The sequence below is a fragment of the Haemaphysalis longicornis genome, unplaced genomic scaffold (assembly GCF_048455015.1).
Source record: "Haemaphysalis longicornis isolate Haplotype H1 unplaced genomic scaffold, Haemaphysalis longicornis Haplotype H1 scaffold_3, whole genome shotgun sequence".
In the NCBI taxonomy this organism is placed as follows: domain Eukaryota; kingdom Metazoa; phylum Arthropoda; class Arachnida; order Ixodida; family Ixodidae; genus Haemaphysalis; species Haemaphysalis longicornis.
This window is the reverse complement of record NW_027526335.1, coordinates 22,013,306-22,023,773: the sequence shown is the minus strand read 5'-3', so window position 1 is coordinate 22,023,773 and position 10,468 is coordinate 22,013,306.

The window sequence follows — 10,468 nt, the reverse complement described above, 5'->3', positions numbered from 1 at the left end:
TGCACTACATTCAAGCGCAAATAGCTCGTTCGGCAAGCTTATAAGCTCTGCCTAAATTGTGTTTGCTTCTGCCGGCCTCCGCCAATCGCAGAGCTCGCTGGAATGTCATCATAGGCTCTGTAGCGGGAAATGAGCGATTGGGTCGCATGGCCATTCCTTTTTTCCTAATTGTGTAGCTTATTTGAGCGAAGTTTACGTTAAAAGTGGTGTCAGTACGATTCTAACGAGGCAATCTTTTGAATGAACCAAACGTGTTTTGTCTTCATGGCCCCTTTAAGTTTTACTTCCATCTGTGCTTGGAGTCGCTCAGAATTTGGTGGAGCAAACTGGGGATGGAGAGGAAAAAAATAAAACTTCTAGGCCAAGAATTCCGGCCAAAGTGACGAGGAGGCAAGGAGCAGATGGGCAAGTGTGGGGAGCGCGCGTCCGAAAAAAAAAAAAAAATGGCTCCAATCACCGCTGTGAAGGTGGTTGGACAGCAGAGCTTTAAACGACACCCACAACAATTGCCCATGCAACGTCACTTGAATTCACACACGTGGCTCTAAAAAGAGTAAAACCGGAAATTCTGCCAGCCGTTACCTGGAATTCGCGGGGGAGGCGTCCCGAACGCCGCAGCAGCGTCGGACGCCGCCCCTGTAGCCCGGTTGTGGGTCCGGACAAAGAAAACCGAGAGGAGCGCCTTTCGAAGGGGGAGGCAGCGGAACCTAGCCATCTTGATGTGCTAGCTTGGGGCTACACCTCAACGCAACACAAGTGCAGACACCGAAACAATTCGGCATGTGTGCTTAGAAATTCCCTTTATACCGATTTAAACTAGTTAGTTTAGTAAATTTTACAATTGCAAGAAAGCTGAACTATCAAACAGAACCAGTTGCTCCTTTCGCCTTTTGTAATACCTCGTAAAACACAACCGAATTGGCAATCACCAATTTAGAAAACGGAGTCCCATTCGGGGCAAGTAGTGCACAAAAGGTAGAGTTTCTGTAGCGGCCAGATGCCTGTATGTGGTTTGTAGATTTTGTTTTCCGGCCTTGCAAACCAATCCTTAAAGTATGTTTACCGTTCGACCACGTAATTCCGTCTGGTGCGGGCTGTCGAACAAGTTAATCAAGCCGTGCGAAGGCACCGCGCAATGGACGCGAAGCTGCAGCAAAACAGGCCCAAAACAACCATCGCTGAAGCAGACGACAAAGGCGTACCCCCGCCGCCGCCGTTGGAGAGCAGGCACTCCTGCGCGGGGAACGCTGGGAAAATTCGCCGCGCCTTCTCTAGTGTGCTTCTCTAGTGTACTGCCGGGAAACAGCGCTTCAAGTAGTGGGTTACAGAAAACTTGATTGATCGACATAAGAACAGAGGGAGAAAGTAATTATTACGGATGGTTCTAGATATGAGAAAGAAGTCTTAGAAGAGGCATTCGCCTTATAGCGGACACGAGTGGCTCCATGATGATGACGTTAGTCATGAAACGACACCTCAAAAAGAAATGACAAGAACAGGATTTGCCATTTGTTATGCTCTATCTGTCTGGTTTGTTTCGCAGGCCCACGCATATTGGTTTGGGGAAAAAAACTTCTAAAAGCGTTTTTTTTTTTCTTTAATTTTGAAAACCAGGACCCTGCGAACCGGACACGGAGACAGCGCTGCGTCCTGCTCTCACTCCTAGTCTTCTTGTTCGTGGCTATAGTGGCGTTCGTGGTGATCAAGATTGCCTGGCCTAGTCCGCAGGCACTGGTTGCCTGTCCAACGTACGCCTGTCGCACCTACTCTGAGCGCCTGCGCGGTTCCGTCAACAAGTCTGTGAACCCATGCCGTAGCTTCACAAGCTTCGTCTGCGACGGCTGGCGGCAGCACCACCAACTGAGCGTCTGGGAGGAGCAGTTTGGCGGCGACGTGCTGGGCAGGTTGACCACGGTTCTGCGGGCCGTCCACGTGCCGGCCACGGGACAGAACGAAGAGCAGCAGGCCGCCGCTTTGTACCGCAGTTGCCGGGAGGTGTTACTGGGCAAGAGCGACCAGCTGCCGGCCGTCAAGGAGGCGCTGCTCGACGCCGGCATAGTGTGGCCGCGGCCCTCCCGATTGGCCGACGCCCTGCACACGCTGTTCTACACTTCGCTCAAGCTGGGCTGGGATGCTTTACTGCACGTCGACGTGAAGCTTTTTGGGGAGGTGGCTCATCTGGCTCTGAGCCCCGGCAACTCCCTACCGTTTCTACCCATCCAGTACTCCTGCCCCGAAGGGGAATCCGCGAGACAACGCAACTACATGTACTTCGATTTCCTGAAAAAATCATTCAGGGAAAATGACACTTCCGATGGCGTAAGTTATGAGAACGTGTCTGCCTACGATTGTGACATGCTGACAAAGATCTGGAAAATTGACAGTTATTCTGATTGGTCTTCGTATAACATAACTGAAATCATTCCGAATGGCGCAAGTGATTTCGAGACTCGCTGTGCGAAACTGTCGATCACTTTTAATCTGAGCCTGCCCACGCCTCTTCGGTTTTGGATCACCAAGACCAACTTTTCGAGAGCGTTGTTCAACCTGTGGCTGGCGCATGGCGAAGACACTTTTCACTCGTTCCTCTCATGGTGCACAGTCCAGGTTGCTGCCCTGTACTCGAACAGGGACCTTGTTCTAAATTATTACGACCGAGACGTGAGAAGAGCGGAAGTCTATTACGGAGCCTTCTGCCTCAGCAGAGCGGTATTCTTTTCTAGGGAAGCCCCTTTCGCGAGGTACAACAACGAAGTTCTCCATGGAAGAGCCGAGACAGTGGCCAAAGAGCTCACGCTGAACTTGAGAAAAAGCTTCTTCCGCCGTCTTTCCAGGTGGAAGCACTTTGACGAGAAAATAAATGTACTCGGCAACTGGACCTCATTGACGACGGTGTTTCGGGGATTCGAGCGCGAAAGAGAAAACCCGGGGAACGGAAGTGCCTCAAAACACGACATGAAGAGTTCCTCCTTCGCAAGCAACTGGCGAAATTCGGTTCTCGTTAAAACCACGGCGGAGGTCGATCGTATGCTGCAGGCGATCAACTCCTTGAGTTACAGCATTTACGTTCGGAATGAACAAGATTTCCAGCTGCTGCCTTACAGTCTGTCGTTTCCGCTATTTGATGTGGAGCTGCCTCCGTCTGTTAATTACGGAGGCTTTGGATTCGAGGTGGCCGCTGCCATCGGGGACAGGTTTCTTAACTCTTACCTCTCCGCGAGCGCGTCCCGAGTGAAGCCTATGCTCAACTGCTTGCAGGAGGGCCCATTCGCCGCAAATGACACCGCGATGTACTACGCGGCCTCAGTCCTGGGGCTCGGAGCTCTTGTAGACGCGTACAAGCGCGCAAACTATAGTTCCGAGCTTCCTTTGCCCGGGTTCGAACAATACACCGGTCTGCAAACGCTGTTCATGGCATATTGCTACACAATATGCGAAGGCGGTGTTCACAGCGATGGGGACGCCGTGTGCAACCTAGCTCTGCAGTATGTGCCAGAGTTCGCCGAAGCGTTCAAGTGTGCCCCAGGAGACCCGCTTAATCCTCAGAAGCAGTGCCATCTGTTCTGACCACTGAAAATATGCGTGAAGAGGGAAACGGAGAGATGGCTCTGTTAAGCTTATTTCGGTGGAAAGGAAAAAAGGTGGCAATGTTTTAAGCAGACGGCGTGTGTTGTTTAATTTAGGCGAAAGTGCAAATTCAACAATTTCACAGTGGCGGATGAGGGCCAAACTTTGTGTATTTCCAAGCGCATTTTGTTCTCCTCCATGCTGCCTGTGAGAACTGAGCCACAGCTGGACAATACCGTTCCGCCGTACCGAGATCTCCATCTTCGCGGTTGCTAGAAACGGACCCTCAACTGCCGATGCTACCGAATTGCTTTTAAATAGTTTTCTTTTGAGCTACAACTACACTGTGGTTCCGGTCAATGCTGATGTGGGGTTTACATTAAAGGGTGTTTTCTTGTGCGCTATATATATATATATATATATATATATATATATATATATATATATATATATATATATATACACGTTCTTTGGTAATATGGTCAAGTTTGAAAACGCTTTACGTGGTGTCAAACGATAAATTTTGCATGCCACGCTTATTTTTTTAGGACACCTTTATTTAGAGCTGGGGGATTTGGGAGTGGTCCCTCATTCCCGGACGACCACGGGACGACCGTGCTCTCTCCGCCCTGGACACCAGAAGTTGCTAGGCATCCAAGTCGGCGCTGGTCGTGAGGCTCTCCCACAGCTCAGGGAGGCGAAGGAGAGTGCACGTAGGTGGGAGGACAGGGCTAAGAGCGCACACCACTAGGGTACACGGTTGAGGGCAGAATCTACATGCGGCAGGGCACTGATTGGGGTACCTGCAGTGCAGCAGAGTTGGATGAGGAGGAGTGACTATGACGTAGACTTCTGCCAGCGGCTGTTCCGTACGTGGTGCGTGCATGTTTCGGGTTAGTTAACCAATACGTGCATGCTGCTGGTGATGACATATGGGGCGGAAACTTGACCCCTTACTAAACGGCTCAACGGGCCATGGAACGAAGGGTGATAGGAGTAACGCTCAGAGACCGGAAACAAGCTTCCTGGACCAGGGAGCAAACTTGTGTAGAAGATATAGTGCAAGTAACGAAAAAAAATGGACTTGGGCAGGGAATGTAATGAGACTAAACGACAGCCGGTGGGTCACAAGGGTAAGAGTGGTAAGAGTGGATACGGAGAGACGGGCACAAAAACTGGGGGAGGCCATTAACACGCAGGCAAAGATTCGACCCAGGCAGGTGGGGAAAGGAGCGGTTGTAGGTCAATGGGAGAGGCCTTCGTCCTGCAGTGGACATAAGTAATAAGTAAACCGACGATAATTATTATGGTTGTGAGTATTATAATTTGATTATCATGGTTGTATTATCTGCCCTACAATTTTGCTGCTGTAAAACTGGCCATATTCAAGCCCATATTTTGTTGTACAAGCTTATAATCCCTGTCTGATTTGTGTTTAATTTTTTCGGCCTCAGTCATTGGCCCAAGCGTACCGAAGTAATAACTTTGGTACGGAAAAGTAGCTGGTGAGTATGTGGCGGGAGTATTTATCCCAACGAAGACATTTTTCGATTTAACAAACTTGTGTTTTGTCTTCATGGTCCCTTAAAAGGGGCAGTGCAGACAAAATACAAGTTTGTTTTATTCGAAAGATTTCATGTTTTACTTGTCCGGAAGCAAACGATGCCTCATTCACTCAGAAATTAATCAATTCGAGGTAAAATTTTGATCCTCCCGCCACATCGTGTTTTCTGACGTCTATCAGAACAACAGGTCTTCAAGCTAAACTTGGTGTGCTGCGTAGCCTTGTTTAATGTTAGTCAACCTAGATGGCGCCACGTTACCGCGGCGGGCTGTTTTCAGCGTGTGGTTTGCTTTTGACGGTATTTGTACTTGGCATGTTTTTGTTAAGGTAGAAAATCATCGCTTCGTGAAACATGGGGTTCCCTCTACAAATACGGTCGCGTAAGACACCGTCGCTTACGCCAGTCGGCCAGTGTCGTCTGAGGCAACCCAAAGCGTCACGGTGGTCTGCAGCTAAAGCAAGCATGCATAGTGCGCGCAGTACCAACAGCTGTACTTATCGGTACTTCTATGTTTACGTGTACGTTCGTAACTTCCGCTGTTGACCCCACCATTCTCGCTGCTATAAAAAGAATGTGCCCCAAATATAAGCGCAAACAGCTTGTTCGGCCAGCTTCTAAGCCCTGCCTAATTTGCATTTGCTTTTGCCGGCCTCAGCCAATCGCAGAGCTGGCACATATGACATCATAGGTTATGTTGCGGGAAACGAGCTAGTGGGTCGCATGGGCATTATTTTTTCCTAATTATGTAGCTTATTTGAGCAAAATTTACGCTAAAAGTGGTGTCAGTATGATTCTAACGAGGCAATCTTTCGAATGAACCAAACCTATGTTTTGTCTGCATGGCCCCTTTAAAGGAGTACTGACACGAAATTTCAAAGCTGAGATAACTATGTAAAACGCTTCCTTTTTATCAGGAGATATCTCCCAGCAAGTTTCAACAGCAACCGTTCAGCGAAACATATTTAAAATTCATTTTAATCTTCGCCCGCACGAGAAAGCCCAGAGCGGACCGACATTACATCATCTGCTACTTGCCCCAAACTGCCGACGTCGGGGCTCCCGTGACGAAGCCGACGCGCTGGCTGTGGTTGGCGCGGGCTGCTCGGGCGTGTGTACACGTCATGGTTTTGAGACTGACGTCATGCTGCCCGGGCCTGTGGGGACGGCGAAGACCTCGGCCGGTGTGGGCGCGCGCGTGCGCTCGCTCGCGCGCGCTTCCAGAGCGGCAGCGATACGGCAAGAATGGTGACGTCACGTGATACCTCCTGTCATGGCGCCCGCTCGGCGTTCGTTTTGTCGAAACCGAAACTAACACGAATAAACGACGCCGTAAATGAATGTTTACGCTGCGCTCGACTGTCTAATCTGTCATTTTATGATTAGTGGGCTGGTAGGAACGCACTGCAGCGAAAAAAACGTAACACGAAAATTTCGTGTCAGTACTCCTTTAAGGCGGGCGGTTTAAGAGCGGCGATGGTGTGTGAAATTCTCCGCAAGTGTTGTGTGCTCCCAGTGTTAGCAGATTCCGCGTGGACGTGGAGCGGGGTAGGCCCACGGTGAGTGCGAAGGCCTGGCGAATGAAGTGCGTTGCTGGCTTTCTTTTTCTGTGGTTTCGAGAGCTGGTTGCCTACGCGAATGGGGTGCGTGAGTTGGGTTATGACGCGTGGTGGAGTGAAAATTTGAGAGCCGCTTCGGTGTTGAAGGTGCCGAGGGCAAGTATGCAGATGTGGAGATGTTGGGTCCTGATAAAAGAGATGGAAGATGCTGCGTACTATTAACTTTGGATCGGGGATTGTGTCCGTTCGTTTTTTGTGAGTGCGGGCGCAGAGGGTGAGGAGAGTGGATTTGCCGGGGGGCGCATTCTAGCCCGCCAGCTTGGAAGTTTGTTCACCAGTAATTTTGGGGTCACGGGTTATTGGTGGGGACCCACTTGTGGGTCACGTGACCTACCGTAACCCCCGAGTGAGCCATTGGTGGCTCAATGGTAATTTGTGGGTCATGGGTTACTGGTGGATGACCATTCAAAGGTCCGGGATCGCGTACCATGCTTACCCACGGGTCATGACCTAGAAGGCCCAAAGGCCAACCGACGGGCTCTGGTAACTGGTAAGTCCCCAACCGTGGGCAACCTTCGACCCAGTGGCCCAGCAGTGACTGCCCAAATTACTTGCCTCCTGAAAAGCGTGCTCTGCCCTACTACGCCTCTTGTGGCAAAGCCTCCCATAAAAGTAGGGCTAAGCAGTTCCCAGGAACGTTGGTATACTCGCCCACCTTAACTAACCAAAATCTAGAAGGCAAGACGACAGGTAATAATGCACGCACACACATACGCACATAGGGAGGCAGACATTCAGACCTTTCAGCGTTTAGGGTGCCCACGAAAAAATTCGCAGTGGCTTAGCTCGGCTATGCCAGGATATACGTAGCGTGAGCTAAGGTTCAGGTGGTTATTCTCAGCTTTCCTGGTTGTCCAGGATTATCTTATCATGCTTACTGATTTTTCAATGACACACACACGGTATACGCATTATATGACACATGTATATTTATCAAGCGGCTCCGGCGCAGCGTCTTCGCCCCAGAACTAAGCTGGTTCCACAGGCGCACGCCTGTGTTGCTGCGACTCACGAGCCTTCGTTTCCACGCTCGGCCACCCCTCGCATGATCGTAAAGTGGACCGGGCCGCCACGTGCGGAACGGAGGTCGGCGAAGACGCTGAGCGCGTGGGTGAGAGACGCCGAGCAGCGAGCAACGTTCTGTGCGCCGCGTGAGTCTGCTCCTCGCGCATGCGCAGCACGGCTCCCCAGGAGCCACGCGACACTGCTCAACCTCGCGTGGCTCTCCAGGAGCCACGCGAAACAGTTTAACCTCGGTCAGTGTAGCTCACGCTACAAAAATATATAAACTTTAAAAAAGAACCGCACCGAAAGCGAAGCGCACAGTCGGCGGCTGTTGCCCTCGTGATGCCATCCATCCTCGCCACACAAAGCGTCATACTGCCTCCCCCCCCCACAAAAAAAAAAAAAAAAAACACGCACAGGTCGGGTGGAAACAAAAACGAAATCCCACATATCAAAGCGCCTCGGTGTGCTGACCCAAATGCCAACAGGAGCTCGATTTTCCCGGCTTGTCACCAATTGCTTACACCGTGTGTACGGATGCCTCCTTGGGTGCGCATCTTTAGGCTCCGCCCGTTTGTCAGAACCAGTCATCCGCGGTAAGCAAGACAGGTGAACTTTGCGGCCTGCGTGCGAACCTGACGCGTGCGCGTTTCTGGCAGCTTTACGGCTCTCCGCCGAGGACACCTGCTTCTTCGGCGGCCAGTCATAAAAAAGCGCTGGAGTGGGAAGCATAAATGCAGAGTTTACCTGCAAACATTGGGTAGACGAAAGCAGCTCCCTTTATCCTCGAGTCCTTCTATCATGCCTCCATTCTGTGCATTATGGTACGCAGCACGCGAGCAGTAACCAAAATATTCAAAGGCACTCAAAGGTATTGTCAGGCAAATTTGAGAAAATTATTGGCAGAATAAAACATCTATAATTCAAAATCGCGCAAAATATCTTTACCAGCATACGGCGAAACAAGAAAAGAAAGGAGCTTAAACAGAGCAAAGAAGATAACAAACTTGACGGGATGCAAACACCGCTTGCAGGCAGACAACGAGGATAGCAGTGTACATATTTTAGCAGAAAAGCACCCCTACGACATTATTGTGCGACTGTACTCAGGGGTCACTCTTATAAGAGAAAAAAAGAAGCTTTTCAGTTCAGAATTGCTGTTTGTACATTCATTAATGATGTCGTGGGAGAAGGAGGCTAGGGCCCAGAAAATCAGAAAACACTACTCAATGGTTCGAGTCTAACTAGTGCTTCATGTCGCAACTTCGATTTTCGTTCACAGGAGCCGTAGTTTTTCATGGAGGCGGAGTACTAACAGTGCTCCCCACCGATGGATATTCCATTATATTATTTTCTTGCCGTCTATTAATGTTTCTGTAACGACCCGAATGCTGACCATCCAACGTATTTGGCGGTTGAACCAATGCAGGACCAATGCGATTGTCAGTAATTACTGGCAGTGATCTTATTGATCAATGCCCATGCCTTTGTTGTAAGTGGAATATTATTATATATCAATACTTATACAGAAGACGTTGTGCTACCTCGACTGCTATTTTTCGCGGTCTTCGTCAACAACTATAGTTCATACCACAAGCTAGGTGCACCACTGTGGAGGCTACAATGTTGTCAACACTGCGCCCACTGAGGGCACCTAACTCGCCGTGAGAGGGTCCTGATGGGACATTCCCTTCTCCCGTCTCGGCAAGTGGAACCGCAAGGCCCCGGCGCCTTTTGTCGCTTCCTTCGCGGTGAGTTAGGCGCCCTGGGTGGGCGCTTGGGGCCAGCACATCCATCGTGCCATTACATCCAACGAGCAGAAACATCCAATTTCGTGCCGTTACATCCAACGCGCCAGCACATCCATCGTGCCATTGCATCCAACAAGCAGAAACATCCAATTTTGGCCACTGCGTCCAACATGCCATTACATCCAGTGTGACATTACATCCATTGAGCAACTTCGTCCAAAGCTGTGGTGCCATTACATCCAATTTCGGCCAGTACATCCAATGCGCCACCACATCCAACGTTTCATTAGTTCCAGCGCATAATGCCCTGTTGCCTTACATAACTGCATTTCAAGGCTTAATTCAACGCAGTGCGACTGAACTCCGCCAATGAAGTGTTTTAGCGTAACGGGCAGCGTGCGCTGCGCTACGCCTTCTTGTTTGGTACGGGGAATAATAGCACCCACTACAGTTAATCAGTCCTTATTTGAGTGCCGCCGTGAAAACGGCAGGTGGTGCAGACGGGTTTTTAAGAGACCTTAATTGGGTTTTGTAATAAACAAAACATTGAGTTTTGTTTATTACATTGAGTTACAAAACATTTTAATTTTACTATTCCGACTGAGAATATTTTTCGAACTGCAGTGTTAAACAATCTCATTCTCATTTATAAGTTAGGTGTTTACTTTGTTTAACAGCATGTGAGAGCGCTTAGTGCGTAAGAAATATTCTCCGCAGCAATCATACACGCCAAAGCAGCGTCCCCGAATATGAGCGACGTTGGATCGCAGCTTATCGGCATCTCTGAAGCTCACATTGGGTACTTTGGTGAAAAAAAAACTGCGCTACTCAGAAAAAAAGGTTAAAAGAACGTATTTAAGTAATAGAATAATCAAATCAAATAACATTTACAAGAAAAGCAAGCAAATGAAAGTGGATCGAGGAAAGCGCGCAGATCCCGTCTTTAAAAGAATAAATCCTCTAG